Source organism: Erinaceus europaeus, chromosome 15 (assembly GCF_950295315.1).
Source record: "Erinaceus europaeus chromosome 15, mEriEur2.1, whole genome shotgun sequence".
Lineage (NCBI taxonomy): Eukaryota > Metazoa > Chordata > Mammalia > Eulipotyphla > Erinaceidae > Erinaceus > Erinaceus europaeus.
The window spans coordinates 49780726-49802541 of NC_080176.1; positions in this window are offsets into that span (position 1 = coordinate 49780726).

Consider the following 21816-nt stretch of genomic DNA (forward strand, 5'->3'; position numbering starts at 1 on the left):
AGGGAATCCTTGCATTTGGTCTTCATGGCCTGTTTCTACCCTCACCCCACCCCCAATCCATCCCTTTTATACCAAAAGTAATCAGTAATGGTAGCTCTTTTCATTTGTAACATTTTGGGGTAGAGGTTGTATACCATAAACCCAGTAATTCTGGACTTACTGCTCTCTCATGATTTTGGGGGGTGGAGTTTGTTGTTGTGTGTATATGTGTATGTGTATTATAATTAGTGATTTAGTATTGATTTACAAAATTACATGTCAACAGGGTTAATTCCACACCGTTCCCACCACCAGAGTTCTGAATCTTCAGTCTCTGCACTGCAAGCCATCACAGTTCCCCTAAGGTGTAGATATAACGCCAACCATCATCTCTACAATTATCCATCCACATTTATATGTAATTCCCCCTTTTTTTTTTCCTAATTTAATCCTCTCTTCTCCAAGCCACTGATGACATTACTACCGCCAAATGTCCCTCTCCTTCTCCTCTCTCCCGGTGCTGATGGAGCTGGAGTTCAGAACCCTCTTATCTTCTTCCTCCTGGGGCCAGGCAGTGGCGCACTGGGTTAAGGGCCCATATAATAATCTTCCTCTATGGATCAAGGAGTTTGGGGTGCTGAATGTGGGAGTTCTGGCTTCCGTAATTGCTTCTCCACTGGATATGGGCTTTGGCATGTCAATCCATACCCCCAGCCTGTTCCATATATATATGAGAAAGATAGGCGAGAGAGAAAGAACTAGACATCACTCTGGTGCATGTGCTACCAGGGATTGAACTCAGGACCTCAAGACTGAGAGTCCAACACTTTTCCATTGTGCTACCTCCCGGACCACTTTAATACCTTTTTTTAATGTTTATTTTTTTATCATCTTTATTTATTGGATAGACAGCCAGAGATTGAGAGGGAAGGAAGGGGGAGATAAAGAGGGAGAGACAGAAACATCTGCAGCCCTGCTTCACTACTTGTGAAGCTTTCCCCCTGCAGGTAGGACCAGGGGCTTGAACCCAGGTCTTTGCACACTATAATGTGTATGCTTAACCAGGTGCACCACTGCCTGCTCCCCCATACTCCTCCCAACCAGTTCCTGTCTTTCCCTAGTGGGCTACAGCTCTGGAGAGGCGAGGTTCCAGGACCCTGGTGAGGTTGTCTGCCCAGAGTATTCAGAATGGAATCGGCAGCATCTGCAACTTGGTGTCTGTGGCTGCAGATGTCTCAGTCATAATTGCTGGGTTTGATGAGATTTATCTTAGATACTTTTGGGGAGGGATCCTTTTTGTTCCCTGTTACTGCATGGCCACACCTCCCAGAAGTCCGTGTGTGTGTGTGTGTGTGTGTGTGTGTGTGTGTGTGTGTGTGTGTGTGGTTGTTGTTTTTGTCTATTCATAAAAGTATGAAGTAGCTTCTAAGAACTGTGGCTACAAGCTAGTAAGAGTCTCTGTGACAGTAACCTCTTGGTGACAATATTAGCATCTAACCTTGGTTTCTGTAAGATTCTTGCTCCTCAATTTATTTTTGAGCTGTTTCATTTTAGGGCCTCCTATGTGGCACACATCCTCCCCTTCAATCACTATAATCAACATCACTTAGAATAAATATGTATGTGCATAAAATGTTGACACCAAAAAAGGAATTAGTGGGAAGAACATAGAGAAATGTTGCTAATGGACATACAAAACAGTGTAACTATTCTGGACAGTTTTCACAAAAGTAAATGTACAGCTATGTTATGACAAAGCAATCCCTCACCTGTGCATTAGCCCTAGTGTGACTAAATTTATATACACACAAAAAAAAAAAAACCTCTAGCATTTTTATTCAAGGGTGTCAGAAACTGGAAACCATACATGTCATGCAGCAATTGATAGATAATACTGGGGTGGGGTAGATAGCATAATGGTTATGCAAAGAGACTCTCATGCCTGAGGCTCCAAAGTCCCAGGTTCAGTCCCTGCACCACCATAAGCCAGAGCTGATCAGTGCTCTGGTCAGAAGAAAAGAAAAACGGGGGGGGGGGGGGGGGGGGAGACATAATACTATAGTATGCAGTGCAGTACTGAGTAATGAGGTATTCTGGGAGGTGGCGCAGTGGATAAAGCACTGGACTCTCAAGCATGAGGTCTTGAGTTCAGTCCCCGGGAGCACATGTACCAAAGTGATGTCTGGTTCTTTCTCTCACCTATCTTCATGAATAAATAAATAAAATCTTAAAAAAAAAAAAAAGAATGAGTGAAAGCGGGCAGATCACCGCTTAGCTACTCTGCTATCTCAGTTCTCAGTCAATATGTGACATCAGGGACTTAACCCAACCTGATACCTCATGTGTGCATGTTCCTCTGAAATTACTACCTGGGCTTTACTGATCTTAAATAAATAACGAGGCAGCTCCAGGAGGTGACATAGGAGATAAGTTGTTGGGTTCTCTACCATGAGACCCCAAGTTCCATCTCTGGCATTGCATGTGCCAGAATGATGCTCTGGTTCTCTTCCCCCTCTCCCTCCCCCAAATGTCTCTCTTAAATACAAATAAAATTTTTTAAATATTTTATTTATTTATTCCCTTTTGTTGCCCTTGTTGTTTTATTGTTGTAGTTATTAATTGTTGTTGTCGTTGTTGGATAGGACAGAGAGAAATGGAGAGAGGAGGGGAAGACAGAGAGGAGGAGAGAAAGATAGACACCTGCAGACCTGCTTCACCGCCTGTGAGGCGACTCCCCTGCAGGTGGGGAGCCGGGGTTCGAACCGGGATCCTTATGCCGGTCCTTGTGCTTTGCGCCACCTGTGCTTAACCCGCTGTGCTACAGCCCGACTCCCTACAAATAAATTTTTTAAAGTAAGTGATTAGGGCTGGCAAAATAGCTGTTGGACAGTGTGCTATGCCATGTGTGTGACCTGAGTCCAAGTCCCTCACCCATCACACTGAAAGGAACTTTGGTGCTCTGACCTTTTTGTGATCTCTCTGCCTGTCTTGTCTCTATCTAAACATAAATAAATAGGACTGGGAGACAACATCAAGACTATGCAAAAAACACCTCCATGCATGATGCTCCAAAGCCCCAAGTTTAATCCTCAGCACCACTGTAAACCAGAGCAGAACAGTGTTCTAGTAAAATAAAACAAAGGGTTTTTTTCCCCTCAACTCAGTTTATATCAACTTACTTTTATATATCTATGAAGATGTATATAGATCTGTAAGTATACAATAAGGGAGGGGGGAACCTTAGTATTTTTTTGAAATTTGCATGCTTGGTTTTTTTTTTTTTTTTTTTTTGCCTCCAGGGTTATCACTGGAGCTCGGTGCCAGCACTATGAATCCACTGCTCTTGGAGGCTATTTTTCCCATTTTGTTGCCCTAGTTGTGGTGGTTATTATTATTGTTGTTATAGCTGTTGTTGGATAGGACAGAGAAATCGAGAGGGGAGAGGAAGACAGGAAGAGAGAACTGCAGAACTGCTTCACCACTTGCGAAGCGACCCCACTGCAGGTGGGGGGGGGGGTAGAACTGGGATCCTTACTCTAGTCCTTGCCCTTTGCGCCATTTGCGCCATGTGCGCTTAACCCTTAACCCACTGCGCTACCGCCCAGCCCCCGAATTTTTTTTTTTTAATTCTTACCAGGGCTATGTTGGGGTTTCATACCCGAGAATCCCGTGCTATTGTGAACTCTTGTTCAATTTTTTTTTTCTTTTCTCTTTTTACCAGAGAAAGGTTGAGAATCAGAGAAGGAGAGATAATGGGGGGGAAGGAGCAACACTAGAACCCTGCCTCACCGCTGATACATTTCCCTTTTCACGGTGTTTACACATAGGTGATAGGAATTTGAACCCAGGTCTTAACAGATAGCAGCATTTACTGGGTAAGCTATCACCCAGTTTCCACCATGTTTGCCTGTTTGTTTAACAAAGGGTAAGGATAGGGCTGGCAAATTAGGCAGGGACAAATTATATATATATGTATATATATATATACATATATATATACGTATATATATACATATACATATATATATAATTTTTTTACTGGGGGATTAATGTTTTACATTCGACAGTAAATACAATTGTTTGTACATGCATAACATTTCTCAGTTTTCCATATAAGTGCCACGGGCTAACCGGTTGCACCACTGGAGCTCCGTATTTCTCATCTTTCCACATAACAATTCAACTCCTACTAGGTCCTCCTCTGCCATCATGTTCCAGTACCTGAGCCCTCCCCCCAATCCCCAGTCTTTTACTTTGATATATATATAGATATAGATAGATAGATATAGATATAGATATTTATTAATCTTGGGTAGAGACAGAAATTAAGAGGGGAGAGAGAGAAAGGAGGAAGTACATTTGCAGTACTAATTTGCTACTAATGAAGCTTCCCACGTGCAGGTGGGGACCAGGGGCTTGAACCCAGGTCCTTGCACAATGTAATGTGTGCTCTCTACCAGGTGCACCTCCTCCTGTCTCCTGCAGGCCTCCCCCCACCCCCGCGTCCCCCTTGGGAAGAGCAATAATAGGAGTTTCCAGAATTATTTAAATCAGTAATGTAAGCCAAATTTAATGGGGCCAGTCTGCCCCCTTGTGGAATTTTCATGCAACTGCTATCGTACAAATTGAAATAAGGACCAATTCAGAAATAATGTTTCTTTTTCAGTGCAACTTTCTTTTTCAAGGTTAAATGTAGGCTTTTATTTATTATTGCGGGTTTATCAGAGCAGACAGGCTGTATAAGACTTTCTGGGCAGGGTGGTGGCGCACCTGGTTCAGCACACATGTTACAACATGCAAGAAGCCAGCACCGTCAAGCTGCAGGTCCCTACACACAGGGGGAAGCTTCGCAAGTGTTGCAGGTGTCTCCCTCTTTACCTTCTCTTTCAATTTCTGTCTCTGGAAAAACAACAACAACAACAAACTAACTCTGTCCTCCAAGGGTGAAATTTGTGATTCTGATTTCTGATTGAACTCAAGCGCGAACATGTCATACAATTTACCTCAAGTCATGCTTGGGCTGCAAAGTGCTCTGAAAAAAACATGTTACTTGTGGTCCCGGAGGTGGCGCAATGGATAAAGCATTGGATCTCAAGCATGAGGTCCCAAGTTCAATCCCCGGCAGCACATGTACCAGAGTGATATCTGGTTCTTTTTCTTGTCCTATCTCTCAATAAGTAAAAACAAACACAAAAACCATAGAACCTGAAGCAAAATCAAAGATGTGGGTTACAAGACAGAAATCGAGAGAAGAGAGGGAGAGAGAGAAAGACACCTGCAGACCTGCTTCACCGCCTGTGAAGCAACTCCGCCACAGGTGGGGAGCCAGGGGCTCAAACCTGGATACTTAGGCAGGTCCTTGCGCTTTGCGCCACGTGCGATTACCACCCGACCCCCATACCAGTGTTATTTAACGTATCAGTGCAAGATCTACATGAAGTTAAATTAGAATGGTGCTAACAAACACAATTATTTAGTAAATGGGGGAGGTGGGTGGCACACCTGGTTGAGTGCACACTTGAGCATGCTCAAGGACCCAGGTTAAAGCCCTCGCTCCCCATCTGGACAGGAGGTGAGGTGAAGGGAGGGAACAACTTCACAAAATGGGAAAGCTGTGCTTCAGTTGTCTCTCTTTCTATCTCCCCCTTGTTCCTTTATTCTGTCTCTCTCCGCTAAATAAATAAAATATGTAAATAAATATTGAATGAATGGAATCGCCTAAGAAGGAATGCACAGAAGGTGCACATTGAACAGCCATGGGAAAAGGTCTAAATCACCTTTCATCATATGAAAGATTAGATATTGCAGAACTTCTCACTTTAAAGAAGACATTTTTATGGGGGCTTGGGGAGACAGCATAATGGCTGTGCAAAAGACTTGCCTGAGACTGTGAGCTCCCAAGTTCAGTCCCCAGCACCATTATAAACCAGACCTGAGCAATGTTCTGGACTCTCACTAAAATAAATATATTTTAGAAACAAAAAGGGGGGCAGGTGGTGGCACACCTGCTTTGAACACACCTATTGCAGTACATAAAGATCAGGGTTCAAGCCCCTGGTCTCCACCTTCACAAGCAGTGAAACAGCGCTGCAAGTTGCTCCGTCTCTCTTCCTGTCTATCTCCTCCTTCCCTCTCAATTTCTTTGTCTCTATAGAAAATAAATGTGTGGTCTGGGAGGTGGTGCAGTGGATAAAGCATTGGACTCTCAAGCATGAGGTTCTGAGTTCTATCCCCAGCAGCACATGTACTAGAGTGATGTCTGGTTCTTTCGCTTCTCTTCCTATCTTTCTCATTAATAAATAAAATATTTAAAAAAGAAAATAAAAACAACAATGACAACAAAAGGGAAAATAAATATTTAAAGAATGAAAAAAAAGACATATTTAAAAAAAATTAAATAAATTTAAAGAGGGCCAGGCAGTGGTGTACCTGGTTTAAGCATACACACTACAGTGCACAGGACCCAGGTTCAAGCCCCTTGTCCCCACCTGCAGGGGGTAACGCTTCCTGGGTGGTGAAGCACGGCTACAGGTGTCTATCTTTCTCTCCCTCTTTATCTTTCCCTCCCCTCTCAATTTCTCTGTCTCTGTCCAATAATTAATTAATTAAATCAACAAAATAAATTTAAAAGAAAGTATTAAAGATGTGATTGTTCAGGTGACTCAGGCTAAGTCTAGTTCCTACAGCATTGAAGGAAGCTTTGGTGCTGTGATCTTCATTAAAAAAAAAAAAATGGGGGGGAGTCTGCAGTAGCGCAGCGGGTTAGGCATAAGGACCGGCATAAGGATCCCGGTTTGAGCCCCCAGCTCCTCACCTGCAGGGGAGTAGCTTCACTGGCAGTGAAGCAGGTCTGCAGGTGTCTATCTTTCTCTCCCCTTCTCTGTCTTCCCCTCCTCTCTCCATTTCTCTCTGTCCTATCCAACAACGACGACATCAATGGCAACAACAAGGGCAACAAAAGGGAAAATAAAGTTTTAAAAAATGTTTTTTTTTAAAAGTGGGGGTTGTAAATAGCATAATTCTAGAAAGCATATGTAGACAGCGTATTCTAGAAAGGTATAGATAACATAATGGTTATGCAAAAGAGACTCTCATGCCTGAGGCTCCCAGGTTCAATTCCCCTCACCACCATAACCTAAGCAATGCTCTGGTTTTAAAAAAAAATTTTTTTTTTAAAGGATTTTAACACGGATAAACCATGAAAGATTATGCTAGGTGATAATATTGTGTAAAAAGCAGTGGTTTACAAGGCATTGTTACTGAAAAACTCGTGCTACAGCTCAGATGCACCCGAAGAATGAAACCGAGTGGAGGGCAGAGAGTTCGGTTTCTCAGCACGGTTTCAGGAGGATTCCTACCAGACTTGAATAGATTTTCTGCCTTGGCAACCAGTTTTTATCCTTTTCAAACTGGGTGCAGCACAAGTTGATTGGTTACAGACAGGATTGAAAGGGGCGCAGGTTGATTGGTTATAAACAGAATCAAAGGGCACAAGCTGATTGGTTACAGAGTCCATCAAGTTGCCAGGACAGAATCCACTGAAATGCCCAGAATCTGCTAAGGCGCGGATCTGGTACAGACAGAATCAAAAGTGTAGGTTTCTTTCTTTCTTTCTTTCTTTCTTTCTTTCTTTCTTTCTTTCTTTCTTTCTTTCTTTCTTTCTTTCTTTCTTTCTTTCCTTTCTTCCTTCCTTCCTTCCTTTCTTTCTTCCTTCCTTCTTCCTTTCTTTCCTTCTTTCTTAAGATTTTATTTATTATTTATTAATGAGAAAGATAGGAGGAGAGAGAAAGAACCAGACATTTCTCTAGCACATGTGTGGCCAGGGATCGAACTGAGGACCTCATGCTTGAGGGTCCAAAGCCTTATCACTGCGCCACCTCCTGGACCACAGGATTTTTTTCATTTTAAGTATCACACTGGATAAAGTGTTTGGACTCTCAAGCATGAAGTCCTATGTCCAATCTCAGGCCATGCTTGTACCAGAATCATGTTCTGGTTCTCTTTCTTTCTTGCAATAGTTTGTTAATTGGCAAAGTAGACAAAAATTCCTGCCCTAATAGAGTTTGTTTATTTATTTGGGTTTAGAGAGGAGATAGAGAGGGAGAGAGAGACAGACACCCATAGCCCTGCTTCACCACTTATGAAGCGTTCCTCCTGCACGTGGGAGCCCGAGGTTTGAACCCCCGTCTTTGTGCATTGTAGGATGTGTTTTCAACTAGGTGTGCATACACCTGGCCCCACAATAGAGCTTTTATTCTAGAAAAAAAATAAACAGACAAAATAAGCAGAGAAATTATGTAGTATATTAGAAGATGATGTGTTAAGCTTCCCTCACCCAAAAAAAAAAAAAATTTTTTTTGAGAAATTAGGAAATTAGATTAGATGTTTCTCCTGGAAAGAATAGGTCCAAGGAAGATATTGCTAAACTGAAGTCAGGTCTGGGGCCAGTTGGTGATGCACCTGGGTAAGCACACACATAATAGTCCACAAGGACCTGGGTTCAAGCCCCTGATCCCCACCTGCAGGGGGAAAACTTCACGAGTGGTGAAGCAGGACTGCAGTTGTCTCTCTCCCTATCTATGTCCCCCTTCCCTCTCAATTTCTCTCCGTCTCTATCCCATAATAAGTATATATTTTTTTTAAGTCAGCTCTCATCCTTACATTTTTTCATAGTTGATCATTTATTCAGACTTTTCTTTCTTTTGGTAGACCTATTGTCTCATGCATGTGTGATTTCACTGCTCTGGATTTTTTGTTGTTATTCATTCAGGGAGACACCACAGCACCAGTTTCCTTAGTTGCTGAAGCGCTGATGTGTGTGTGGTGCTGGGGAAACCCCAATAGTCAGCATGATAATGCAGGCAGTCTCCTGTAGCAGCTCTAGGTGTCCTGATTCAAATTCTTGAAACGTATTTTCTCCAGTTTCCTAAGCCTCTCAACAGTGAAGTGCGGTAAACTTTCTTTTGCCTTTCTCTACCCCCTCTCTCCTTACCAGAGCCCTGCTCAGCTCTGCCTTATGGTGGTGTGGGGGGTTGAACCCGGGACTTCGGAGTCTCAGGCATGACAGTCTGTTTGCATAACCATTATGTTATCTACCCTCACTCATGAAAGGCTTTTTACACAACCACTAGGGTATTTCACCAGCCTCACTTTTGACCTTCCCTGTACTCTGGTGATGTCATCAGTCTAAAAACCTTTTTTTAACTCCTTTTATTATTTATTTTCCTTTTTGTTGCCCTTGTTGTTTTTTTATTGTTGTTATAGTTATTGTTGTTGTTGATGTCATCATTGTTGGATAGGACAGAGGGAAATGGAGAGAGGAGGGGAAGATAGGGGGAGAGAAAGACACCTGCAGAGACAGGGAGAGAGAAAGAGAGACATCTGCAGACCTGCTTCCCCTCCTCTATCCATTTCTCTCTGTCCTATCCAACAATAACAACATCAATAATAACTACAACAATAAAACAACAAGGGCAACAGAAGGGTATAAATAAATATCTAAAAAGAAAAAAAAAAAAAGCTTTCATGCCTGAGGCTTTGAGGTCTAGGTTCAATCCCCAGCACCACCATAAACTGGAGCTGAACAATGGTAGGTTAAAATAAGAAGTAATGAACGGTTTTCTAAATAAGTGAGGAATGCAGCCCACAAGAATATGAAGGGAGTTGGGTGGGTAGCGCAGTGGGTTAAGCGCACGTGGCACAAAACTCAAGGACCGGCCTAAGGATGCCAGTCCCAGCCCCCGGCTCCCCACCTGTAGGGGAGTCGCTTCACAGGTGGTGAAGCAGGTCTGCAGGTGTCTGTCTTTCTCTCCCCCTCTCTGTCTTCCCGTCCTCTCTTTATTTCTATGTCCTATCCAACAATGATGACATAATAACAATAATAACTACAACAATAAAAAAAAAACAAGGGCAACAAAAGGGAATAAATAAATAAATAAATATTAAAAAAAGAAAAGCCACATTAAAAAAAGAATATGAAGAAATGCTTCGTCTCACTCATCATATTCCATCAGTATTAGAGAAATGTGAATGAAAACTACACTGAGATTCCACCTCACATCTGTGAAAATGGTCACCGTCAACATAATAGGAAGGCTGGGGAGATAGTATATGGTCATGCAAAATACTCCCATGCCTAAGGCTTCAAGGTCCCAAGTTCAATCCCCAGCACCACCATAAGGCAGAGCTGAGCAGTGCTCTAGTAAAAGAAAAAATAAAATAAAATAAAATAAAACATTGCATCAAAGAAATGGACTCTAGAGAAGGAGGAGGGACAGATGAAAACTTTCATCCTGAGGCCCTGGGACATGATGATGAGAAAGAATCCAGGTTTTGGGTGAATATTCTGTGGGGAACCTTCTCAGAGAGTGGAATTATCCCCATGTGGACTGAGAGGATAGCAAAATGGTTATGCAAAAAGATTTCATGCCTAAAGCTCTGAGATCCCAGATTGAATCCCCAGTGCCACCACTAAAGCAGTGCTCTAGTATTTCTCCCTGTTTTTCTCTTCTGTACTGCTCTTACTAAAGTAAATAAAATACTATCTATAAAAGATCAAATTTCTTTTGAAAAAAGAAAAATAACTCATTCCTGTGTGTCAATGACTGCACTGTAAACCATTAGCCCCCAAATAAAAAGAATAAATAAAAATAAATAGAGTGGGGAGTTGGGTGGTAACGCAGCGGGTTGAGCCCACGTGGCACAAAGCACAAGGAGCGGTGCAAGGATCCCGGTTCAAGCCCCTGGCTCCCCAACTGCAAGGGGAGTCGCTTCACAAGAGGTGAAGCAGGTCTGCAAGTGTCTATCCTTCTCTCCCTCTCTCTGTCTTCCCCTCCTTTTTCCATTTCTCTCTGTCCTATCCAACAACAACATCAATAACAACAATAACTATAACAACAGTAAAAACAACAAGGGCAACAAAAGGGAAAATAAATAAATAGAGTAGATGAGATAACATAATGATTATTTAAAAAGACTCTCATGCCTGAGGCTCCAATGGTCCCAGGTTCAATCCCCTGCACCATCATAAACCAGAGCTCAATAGCACTCTAGCTAAAAAAAAAAAAAAAAAACGTTAATGCCTGATGCACCAAAGGTGCCAGATTCAATTCCCGGCACCAGCATAAGCCATAATTATGCAATTCTCTGGTAAAAATTTTTTTAAAAGTCTGTGTTTACCTAAGCAGTAGTTTTTCTTATTTTTCAGCTTGAAGTCCCTTTGACTTTATCATTTCAGTAAAATAGGTTCAATACCCCACATCACTGTAAGCCAGAGCCCAGCAATGTTCTGGTAACAGAACAGAACAGAACAAAACAAAACAAAACACATTGTTGTTGTTTTTTTAATAATTTATTTCTTTATTGGGGAATTAATGTTTTACATTCAACAGTAAATACAATAGTTTGTACATGCATAACATTCCCCAGATTCCCATTTAACAATACAATCCCCACTATTTCATTCATCATCTTTCATGGACCTGTGTTCTCCCCACCCACCCACCCACCCCAGAGTCTTTTATTTTGGTGTAATATTCCAATCCATTTCAGGTTCGACTTGTGTTTTCTTTTCTAATCTTGTTTTTCAACTTCGGCCTGAGAGTGAGATCATCCCATATTCATCCTTCTGTTTCTGACTTATTTCACTCAACATGATTTTTTCAAGGTCCATCCAAGATCGGCTGAAAACGGTGAAGTCACCATTTTTTACAGCTGAGTAGTATTCCATTGTGTCTATATACCACAACTTGCTCAGCCACTCATCTGTTCTTGGACACCTGGGTTGCTGCCAGGTTTTGGCTATTACAAATTGTGCTGCCTAGAACATATGTGTACACAGATCTTTTTGGATGGATGTGTTGGGTTCCTTAGGATATATCCCCAGGAGGGGAATTGCAGGGTCATAGGGTAGGTCCATTTCTAGCCTTCTGAGAGTTTTCCAGACTGTTCTCCACAGAGGTTGGACCAATTGACATTCCCACCAGCAGTGCAGGAGGGTTCCTTTGACCCCACACCCTCTCCAGCATTTCCTGCTGTTACCTTTTTTTTTTTTAAATGTATTTATTCACTTTTGTTGCCCTTGTTGTTTCATTGTTGTAGTTATTATTGTTGTTGTCGTTGTTGGATAGGACAGAGAGAAATGGAGAGAGGAGGGGAAGACAGAGAGGGGGAGAGAAAGATAGACACCTGCAGACCTGCTTCACCACCTGTGAAGCGACTCCCCTTCAGGTGGGGAGCCGGGGTTCGAACTGGGATCCTTATGCCGGTCCTTGTGCTTTGCGCCACCTGCACTTAACCCGCTGTGCTACAGCCCGACTCCCTCTGTTACCTTTTCTGATGTATGACATTCTCACAGGAGTGAAGTGATATCTCATTGTTGTCTTGATTTGCATTTCTCTGACAATCAGAGACTTGGAGCATTTTCTCATGTGTTTCTCAGCCATTTGGATCTCTTCTGTGGTGAATATTCTGTCCAAGTCCTCCCCCCATTTTTGGATGGGGTTATTTGTTCTCTTGTTGTTGAGTCTGGCAAGCTCTTTATATATGTTGGTTATTAAACTCTTATCTGATGTATGGCATGTAAAGATCTTCTCCCATTCTGTGAGGGGTCTCTTGGTTTGGGTAGTAGTTTCTTTTGCTGTGAAGAACCTTTTTTTTTTTTTTTAAATTTTTTTATTTAAGAAAGGATTAATTAACAAAACCATAGGGTAGGAGGGGTACAACTCCACACAATTCCCACCGCCCAATCTCCATATCCCACCCCCTCCCCTGATAGCTTCCCTATTCTCTATCCCTCTGGGAGCATGGACCCAGGGTCATTGAGGGTTGCAGAAGGTGGAAGGTCTGGCTTCTGTAATTGCTTCCCTGCTGAACATGGGCGTTGACTGGTCGGTCCATACTCCCAGTCTGCCTCTCTCTTTCCCTAGTAGGGTGGGTCTCTGGGGAAGCTGAGCTCCAGGACACATTGGTGGGGTCTTCAATCCAGGGAAGTCTGGCCGGCATCCTGATGGCATCTGGAACCTGGTGACTGAAAAGAGAGTTAACATACAAAGCCAAACAAATTGTTGAGCAATCCTGGACCCAAAGCTTGGAAAAGTGGAGAGGAAGTATTAGGGAGGTACTCACTGCAAACTCTAGTGTACTTCTGCTTTCTTACTTTGGTGCCATACTCCAAACTCAGTCAATTTCTGCTTTGCGTTTCTACTTCTTTTTTTTTTTTTTTACATGCATAACATTCCCCAGATTCCCATTTAACAATACAACCCCCACTATGTCATTCATCATTTTTCATGGACCTGTATTCTCCCCACCCACCTACCCAACCACCCCAGAGTCTTTTACTTTGGTGTAATACTCCAATTCCATTTCAGGTTCAACTTGTGTTTTCTTTTCTAATCTTGTTTTTCAGTTTCGGCCTGAGAGTGAGATCATCCCGTATTCATCCTTCTGTTTCTGACTTATTTCACTCAACATGATTTTTTCAAGGTCCATCCAAGATCAGCTGAAAACGGTGAAGTCACCATTTTTTACAGCTGAGTAGTATTCCATTGTGTATATATACCACAACTTGCTCAGCCACTCATCTGTTGTTGGACACCTGGGTTGCTTCCAGGTTTTGGCTATTACAAATTGTGCTGCCAAGAACATATGTGTACACAGATCTTTTTGGATGGATGTGTTGGGTTCCTTAGGATATATCCCCAGGAGGGGAATTGCAGGGTCATAGGGTAGGTCCATTTCTAGCCTTCTGAGAGTTCTCCAGACTGTTCTCCACAGAGGTTGGACCAATTGACATTCCCACCAGCAGTGCAGGAGGGTTCCTTTGACCCCACACCCTCTCCAGCATTTGCTGCTGTTACCTTTTCTGATGTGTTACATTCTCACAGGAGTGAAGTGATATCTCATTGTTGTCTTGATTTGCATTTCTCTAACAATCAGAGACTTGGAGCATTTTTTCATGTGTTTCTCGGCCTTTTGGATCTCTTCTGTGGTGAATATTCTGTCCAAGTCCTCCCCCCATTTTTGGATGGGGTTATTTGTTGTCTTGTTGTTGAGTCTGGCAAGCTCTTTATATATGTTGGTTATTAAACTCTTTTTTTTTTTTTTGATTTTTTTTTATATTTATTTTATTTATTTATTCCCTTTTGTTGCCCTTGTTGTTTTATTGTTGTAGTTATTATTGTTGTTGTCGTTGTTGGATAGGACAGAGAGAAATGGAGAGAGGAGGGGAAGACAGAGAGGAGGAGAGAAAGATAGACACCTGCAGACCTGCTTCACCGCCTGTGAAGCGACTCCCCTGCAGGTGGGGAGCCGGGGTTCGAACTGGGATCCTTATGCCGGTCCTTGTGCTTTGCGCCACCTGCGCTTAACCCGCTGCGCTACAGCCCGACTCCCGGTTATTAAACTCTTATCTGATGTATGGCATGTAAAGATCTTCTCCCATTCTGTGAGGGGTCTCTTGATTTGGGTAGTGGTTTCTTTTGCTGTGAAGAAGCTTTTTAATTTGATGTAGTCCCATAGGTTTATACTTGCCTTAGTCTTCCTTGTAATTGGATTCGTTTCATTGAAAATGTCTTTAAAATTTATGCGGAAAAAAGTTCTGCCAATATTTTCCTCTAAGTATCTGATAGTTTCTGGTCTAACATCCAAGTCCTTGATCCACTTGGAATTTACTTTTGTATTTTGTGAAATACAGTGATTCAGTTTCATTCTTCTGCATGTTTCGACCCATTGTTTCCAACACCATTTGTTGAAGAGGCTCTGCTTCCCCCATATAATAGTCTGGGCCCCTTTGTCAAATATTAGATGTCCATACGTATGGGGCCTCATTTCTGGGCTCTCAATTCTATTCCACTGGACAGTGTGTCTGTTCATGTTCCAGTACCAAGCAGTTTTGATGACAATGGCCCTATAATACAGTTTGAGATCTGGGAGTGTGATGCCTCCGGTTCTGTTCTTTTTTCTCAAGATTGTTTTGGCAATTCTAGGTCTTTTCTGGTTCCAGATAAACATTTGTAGCATTTTTTCTATTCTTCTAAAAAATGTGCTTGGGATCTTGATGGGGATAGCATTAAATTTGTAGATGGCTCTGGGTAGTATATTCATTTTGATGATGTTAATTCTTCCAACCCATGAACATGGAATATCTTTCCACTTCTTTGTGTCTTTTTCAATTTCTTTGAGTAGTGACTCATAATTTTCAGTATACAAGTCTTTCACTTCTTTGGTTAGGTTTACTCCTAGATATTTTATTGTTTTTGTTGCTATAGAAAAAGGAACTGATTTCTGGATTTCAATTTCTTCTAACTTAGTGTTTGCATAGAGGAATGCCACTGACTTTTGAATGTTAATTTTATAGCCTGACACCTTACTGTATTGCCTGATGATTTCCAAAAGCTTCTTGCTGGATTCCTTAGGTTTTTCCATGTATACTATCATGTCATCTGCAAATAAGGAGAGTTTGACTTCTTCTCTTCCAATCTGTATGCCTTTAATTCCTTGCTCCTGCCTGATTGCTATGGCAAGAACTTCCAACACTATGTTGAATAGTAATGGTGATAGTGGGCATCCCTGTCTAGTACCTGATCTGAGGGGAAATGCTTCCAGTTTTTCACTATTGAGTATGATGTTGGCTGTAGGTTTGCTATATATAGACTCCACTATCTTCAGGAATTTTCCATCTATTCCTATTTTTTGTAGTGTTTTGATCATAAAGGGATGTTGTATTTTGTCAAAGGCTTTCTCTGCATCTATTGATATGACCATGTGGTTTTTGGTCTTGCTTTTGTTGATGTGGTGGATCACATTGATTGATTTACGTATATTAAACCAACCTTGCATGCCTGGGATAAACCCCACTTGGTCATGATGAACAATTTTTTTGATATACTGCTGTATCTGGTTGGCTAGAATTTTGTTCAATATTTTCGCATCTATGTTCATCAGAGATATTGGTCTGTAGTTTTCTTTTTTGGTTGTGTCCCTGTCTGCTTTTGGTATCAGGGTGATGTTGACTTCATAGAAGCTGGCAGGGAGTATTCCAGTGTCTTCAATCTTCTGGAAGACTTTTAAAAGTAGAGGTATTAGTTCTTCTTTGAAAGTTTTGTAGAATTCATTTGTAAAACCATCTGGTCCAGGACTTTTATTTTTGGGAAGATTTTTGATAACTGTTTCAATTTCATTAGCTGTGATGGGCCTGTTCATGTTATCGACTTCCTCTTTACTTAGTTTTGGAAGTTGGTAGGTATCTAGGAAATCATTCATTTCTTCCAGGTTCTCTAGCTTGGTGGCATATAGTTGTTCATAGAAGCCTCGCATGATATGTTGAATTTCTGCAGTGTCTGTTGTGATTTCTCCTCTTTCATTTACTATCCGATTTATTTGGGTCTTCTCCCTTTTTTGTTTTGTGAGTCTGGCTAAAGGTTTGTCGATTTTGTTTACTGTTTTGAAGAACCAACATTTACTTTCATTGATCTTTTGTATGGTTTTCCTATTCTCAATGTTATTTATTTCTGCCCTAACTTTAGTAATTTCTGTCCTTCTGGTTGCTTTAGGATTCCTTTGTTGTTCTTCTTCTAGGTCTTTCAGATGTGCAATCAGGCTTTTTATTTGTGCCTTTTCTTGTTTCCTAATGTGTGCTTGTATAGCTATGAACTTCCCTCTTAGGACTGCTTTAGCTGTGTCCCAAATATTTTGATAGCTTGTGTCTTCATTTTCATTGAACTCTCGAAACATTTTGATTTCTTCCTTGATTTCCTCTTTGACCCAGAAGTTGTTAAGAAGTGTACTGTTGAGCTTCCACATTTTGACACTGTTACTAATCTTTTGTTGATTGTTAAGTGTTAGTTTAATTCCACTGTGGTCTGAGAAGATGCTTGGGATGATTTCAGTGCTCTTGAATAGGCTGATGCTGTCTTTGTGGCCTAACATATGGTCTATCCTTGAGAGTGATCCATGTGGATTTGAGTAAAATGTGTATTCCAGTTTCTTGGGATGAATGACTCTGATAATGTCCAATAGTTCTAGTTTATCTATCTCTTCATTTAGCTCCCTTATGTCTTTACTGATTTTCTTCCTGGATGATCTGTCAAGTTGAGTCCCCTACTATGATTGTTGAAGTCCCCTACTATGATTGTGTTACTGTTAATATATTGCTGTAGCTCTTTCAGTAGAAGTTTGATGTATTTAGATGGCTTCTCATTGGGTGCATAGATATTAATAATTGTTAAGTCCTCTTGATTGACTGATCTTCTGAGCATTAAGTAGTGTCCATTCCTATCTTTTTTAATCTTATCTATTTTAAAGTGTATCATGTCAGATATGAGAATAGCTGTTCCTGCCCTTTGTTGTGGGCCATTGGCTTGTATGATAGTTTTCCATCCTTTCACTTTAAGTCTGTGTTTGTCTTGTTGAGTTAGGTGAGTTTCCTGTAGACAACATATTGTTGGGTTGTGTTTTCTGATCCATCTTCCTACTCTGTGTCTTTTAATAGGTGAATTCAGGCCATTCACATTTATTGATATCAAAGATTGAAGATATTTTAATGCCATTCTTGTAGAGTTTTAGAGTGTTTTGATATATGTCCTATTTGTGGTAGTCTGGTTGTTTATAGGAGACCTTTCAGAACTTCTTTCAGGGCAGGCTTGGTGATGGTTGATTCCTTCAAGTGTTGCTTGTCTGAGAAGGTTTTGATGCTTCCATCTAGTCTGAATGACAGTCTAGCAGGATATGGTATTCTTGGCTGAAAGCCTTTCTCATTGAGCACTCGATAGATATCTTGCCATTCTCTTCTTGCCTGTAGTGTTTGTATGGAGAAGTCTGCTGCTAATCTTATGGGTTTTCCTTTGTAGGTGACTCTTTGTTTTTCTCTTGCAGCCTTGAGGATCCTTTCTTTATCCTTATTCCTTTCCAATCTAAGTATGACATGTCTTGGTGTCTTTAGGTCTGGGTTAATTCTGTTTAGGACCCTCTTGGCTTCTTGAATCTTTATGTCTTTGGTGTTGTCTAGACTAGAGAAATTTTCAGCTATTATGGCCTGGAGAATGCTTTCTTCCTCCCCTTCTCTTTCTTCCTCTGGTAAGCCAATAATGCCTATATTGTTTCTTTTGAAGTCATCCCATAGGACTCTGTTGTTGTTTTCAGCATCTCTTAATCTCTTTTTGAGATCTCTTACTTCTTTTTTAGTTGTCTCTAATTCATCCTCAATCTTGCTAATTCTGTCTTCAGTGTCATAGATTCTATTCTCTCTGCCCTCTACTGCTTTCTGGAGTTCATCTATTTTGTTGCCTTGCTTTGATACTGTTTTAGCTTGTTCAGCTAGTTGCCTTCTTAGCTCAGCAATTTCAGCTTTCAGCTCTCTAGTAACCATGAGATAATTAGAATTTTCTTCCATATTCTCATTTGTTGTTCCTGCATTTCTGATTACAATTTTTTTCAAATTTTACTCACTCCTGTTATTATTTCCTTAGCTAATGTTTGGATGTTGAACTCGTTGTTTTGTGCTTCACCCTCTGGAGGACTTTTAGCTGGACTCTTGTCCTGGTTTGAGTCTCCAATATTTTTTCTTGTTGTTTTAACCATTTTTTATATTATGTTATGAGTTCCCTTTATCAGTACTTTTCAAATTATTGATCACTATTGCCTAGATTGACTTGTGTCTAAGTAATTTAATTAAAGGGTTTACCGTGCTGGAAGTTAACAATTTTTTCAATCCCTGAGTTGGAGCTCAGTGGTGTAAAAGCCTCTTTTTTTTTCCTTCCCTGTAGGCTATGGGAGCCTGAGGGCTTTTAAACTATCAATAGGCTTCTTAGCTTAATCACTGACTCCTGACCAAGAGATAAAACAGGGTGTGGCAGAGATAATCCAGTGGTTATGCAAAGAGACTTTCACAGCCCCTCAGCTATGCCAAGGAGGTATAGGTCTTCTCCTGAGTTTCCGGGTTAGATCTCTGTCCCCTGGTGTCCCTCCCTGTTGCTGCTCCAGATTCTGAGGGTAGTAGCAATGGAGACTCAGAGTTGCACTTGGTGAGTCTCTGGGGAGTCCTTTCCTCCCTTCAGCTGTCCCCTTGTTGTGGAGCAGACTGGAGGTGGTGTCTCCACTGATAAACTGTTGAACTGTTAGCAGTCACTTAATCTCTCCTTAGGCCCCTTTCTCCTCTCTGTCACCAGCCACGTGTGTTTGTACTCACTGGTGATTTACTGGGTTCCTGTGGTCATTCTAGTCCTGTCTTGTTTTGGTCCTGGTGGTCTCCTTTGGTATTCCTAGTTGATCCGGGAGAGGAGAGGAGAGGAGAGGAGAGAAAGCGATCTGCTGATCGTAGCTCCGCCTCCGGAAGTCGAATCCCCACATTGTTTTTTGTCACCTTCACCTTGTGTCCCTCTAGACTTCTTTCCTGAATAGGGGACACACCAGATCCCTCCCACTCCATGACAAACAGGCTAGTACACTGAAACAGTGACTGAAGGAAGCACTGAGCAGGAGGCTGGACCTCAGCCTCACAACTCTGTGAAATTGTCTGCAGGTCTGCCAGATTTCACTTGGCCTTCCAACCTCCAACCTCCCCAGAAGAATCAGACAACAGGCACTGGGGCAATGGTACGCTTGGTAGATCACACACATTATAGGGCGCAAGGATTCAGGGTTAAGCCCACAGCCCCCACCTGCAGGAGGGCAGCTTTATAAGCTGTGAAATAGTGAGTGTTGTGGATGTTCACTTTTGCTAGAGGGTGAGATAGAGATATATAGAGGTGAGACAGAGAGTAAAAGAGATATCTACAGCACTGCTCCACAGCTTGTGAAGCTTCTCCCCTGTAGGTGGGGATGAGGAACTTGAACCTGGGTTTGGTCAGGAAAATGGCCTGAAAACAACACATTGCTAAAAGTGGAAGCACTCTATTTTTAGGACCAACTACAGGAATAGGAGGTGTGGAACCTGGAATAGCCGAGACGGGAAGCCATGGAAAGACAGGTGATCTTGGTTAATCAGTAAGATCCTAGTTCCCCAGGAGGGATGAGGATCAGGGATTTAAGGCAGGGCGCATGGACAGAGCAGGACAGCCCTATTTCTGTGTGTGGCCCTCCTGAGGGTGTGGGTAGAAGGTGTCTGTCTCCATGAACAGCCTCTGCACTTCTGAACTTTAACGATCACTTTTGTACAACTTGGCGCACCTGATCACAGAAGCTCTTGGAATTCTTTTCAACAAAGGTGCAAAAGAAACCTGACCCTTCTCAAAGTACAGGGATAGTCACGAGGCTCCCCTCAGACCCCATCGGTCTCTCTCATAACACCCTGATGCTGCAGTTCCTCTCCTGGGGAATCTATCCAGTGACACAAAGTGAACTATCTGAAGAGAACTCTGCACACCTGTTTTTGGTGTTTTGTGCCAAAGGAAAGCACTCTGAGAAAGGTGGGGAAGGGATGGGGTGGAGCGGCTGGGCATATGATGGTAGAAAGACTGAGGTTGGGAAAGAGAGTGCTTGTCTGCAGTACCCACTGTGGAGAGCTGAGAGGCTGTACCTAGGGGTCAACCACTGCACTGTGAGCCATTAAGTCCTCCCTCCCCCACCCCCATAAAGTAGAAAAGAAAAAAAAATGTATAAAATAAAATAATATACCCTAGCACCACCATAAGCCAGACCTGAGCAGTGTTCTGGTAAAAAAAAAAAAAAAAAAAAGAAAGAAAAAGAAAAGAAAAAGTGAAAAATAAATAAATATAGTGGTCCAGGAGGTGTTGCAGTGGATAAAGCATTGGGCTCTCAAGCATGAAGTCTTGAGTTTAATCCCTGACAGCACATGTACCAGAGTGATGTCTGGTTTTTTTTCTCTCTCCTCCTATCTTCCTCATAAATAAATAAAATCTTTAAAAATAAATACATAAAAGAAGGAGGGTGGGTAGAATGGCATGATGGTTATGAAAAATATATTTTCTTTTTAAAAATATTATTTTATTTGGTAGAACAGAGAGAAATGGAGAGGGGGATAGACAGAGAGACACTTGCATCCCTGATACACTCATTAAGCTTCCTCTCTGCAGGTGGGGGACTGGGAGCTTGAACCTGTGTCCTTGAGCCTGGTCACTGTGCTTTACCAGGTATGCCACCTTCTGGTCCTGGAAAAAAGATTTTCATGCCTGAGGCTCCAAGTCCCAGGTTCACTCTTCCACATAAACCAGAGCTGAGCTGTGCTCTGGTAAAAATGAATGAAAGGAAAAAAGAGAGGAAGAAAGAAAGAAAGAAAGAAAGAAAGAAAGAAAAGAAAAGAAAGGGTGAGCAAATTATATAATTTCAGCTTTTCCATTAAGGGGAGGATCAGTTAATAAAGTAAAAAAAAAAATTTGAGGGTGGGGGTAGATAGCATAATGGTTATGCAAAGAGACTCTCATGCCTGAGGCTCTAAAAGTCCCATCCCAAATTCAATCCCACACCACCGTAAACCAGAGCTGAGTAATAGTAGTAGTGCTCTGATTTAAAAAAAAAAAATGTGGTCCAGGAGATGGTACAGTGGATAAAGCACTGGTCTCTCAACCATGAGGTCCGGAGTTAAATCCCTGGCAGCACATGTACCAGAGTGATGTCTGTTTTTTTTTTTTTTTTTTCTCTCTCTCTCTACTCTTATCTTTCTCACTAATAAATAAAACATAAAGAAGAGGAAGAAGGAGAAGAAGAAGAAAAAGAAAGTAAGTCAAGGAGGGTGGGGTAGCAAAATGGTTATGCAAACAGATTATTATTTTTATTTTTTGTCTTTATTTCTTGAATAGGGAAAGCCAGACATCAATGAGGGGGGTGACAGAGAGGGAGAAAGGTAGAGAGACACCTGCTGCCCTGCTTCACTACTTGCAT